The 1,148-nt window shown below is 37.4% G+C and overlaps 1 long non-coding RNA gene across 1 annotated transcript; it reads right to left on the bottom strand.

Annotated features, from left to right (window-relative positions):
• Window positions 1-211: 211 nt before the first annotated feature.
• Window positions 212-1,121, bottom strand: LOC144478070 (uncharacterized). The gene is made up of 4 exons (XR_013495313.1): window positions 970-1,121; window positions 857-898; window positions 447-503; window positions 212-348 (listed from the first exon to the last, which is right to left on the bottom strand). It is a non-coding gene; the product is annotated as an uncharacterized LOC144478070 (long non-coding RNA).
• Between the last annotated feature and the right edge of the window lie 27 nt (window positions 1,122-1,148).

Raw genomic sequence — 1,148 nt, 5'->3', positions numbered from 1 at the left:
CCAAAAAAGACGACTGGCAAACATATTGGAATTCCGACAGCGTTGTTTGCAATTCATTAATATAGAAAATAAACAATATGGAAAACGGAATCGGTTCGGTAGAAGAGGTTATGTCAAGAAGAAATAAGGATGCTTAAAAAATGTGTTCGAGTGTTTTGAGGCTAATTAATCGAAGTCATAAATTCTGTCTGTTTGATTTATTATCTCGTAGTATTCCAGTTGAATAGAATATACATTATGTATATTATATACATGAGGCGAGATACAGTGTGTGCGACGATCCTTTTGAACGTGCTGCCATTATATAGCTCCGATTCGAATTAATCAGCCACTTTTTCCGCACAGAACCTAAAAGTAAATTAACAAATTATTAGTTGAACAAGAAGAACAATTTAATTAAATAAATAATCTTCGAGAAGCTTGTAAACATTTTAATAGGTTCTTACTCTACAGCGCTCTGTCATCGCCAGGTTTGTGCTTTGCGTACAATCGCACCAAGAGCGCTGCGAAGATATATAAACGATCATTTCCATTTTATATTTAATACATTTTATACATTACCATATTTTTATTACATTTTTTTACAATTAATAATAAATTTTCTACGCGAGGACGATTGTTCAAGTGATTTCGAGCAACTTTTGCCCGAGTAAAAATTCTGTAAACGGCTTCGTTAACGAGTTGTTAGAGTAAAAGGTGGACCAATCGGAGAGCGAGAGTGGAGCGGCAACCATTCTCGCTCTCCTATTGGTCCACGTTTTTCAGCGACAACTCCTAAATGGAGGCTTTACCAATATTTTTGCAAAGGAAAAAGTTTCGACAGAAAATATTTCGACGCGATGCATGGTCAGCTTACACGTGGGAACTTGACCTGCTGCGGACTCCTACGGACTCGAGCCTAATAGAAAAAAAGAAGTGAAAATAAAGTGTAATTATACTGTTGACATTAATATAGAATCAATTGTTTACCGCATCGTAGCCGATGACGTAGAACACCGACAGTAGAAGCATGGAGAATGCAAGACCGGCGTACTTCATTTTCGCAGCTGTGACTTTTTCTGAATTCTTTGGCGAATCAACGCCGTTGTTCCTGTTCTACCGCTTTATATAGATCGCTTCAATGTTTAAACGCTCCTCGTGACAGACGA

Source organism: Augochlora pura, unplaced genomic scaffold (assembly GCF_028453695.1).
Source record: "Augochlora pura isolate Apur16 unplaced genomic scaffold, APUR_v2.2.1 APUR_unplaced_7453, whole genome shotgun sequence".
NCBI lineage: Eukaryota > Metazoa > Arthropoda > Insecta > Hymenoptera > Halictidae > Augochlora > Augochlora pura.
This window is presented reverse-complemented; position numbering and strand designations above follow the sequence as displayed.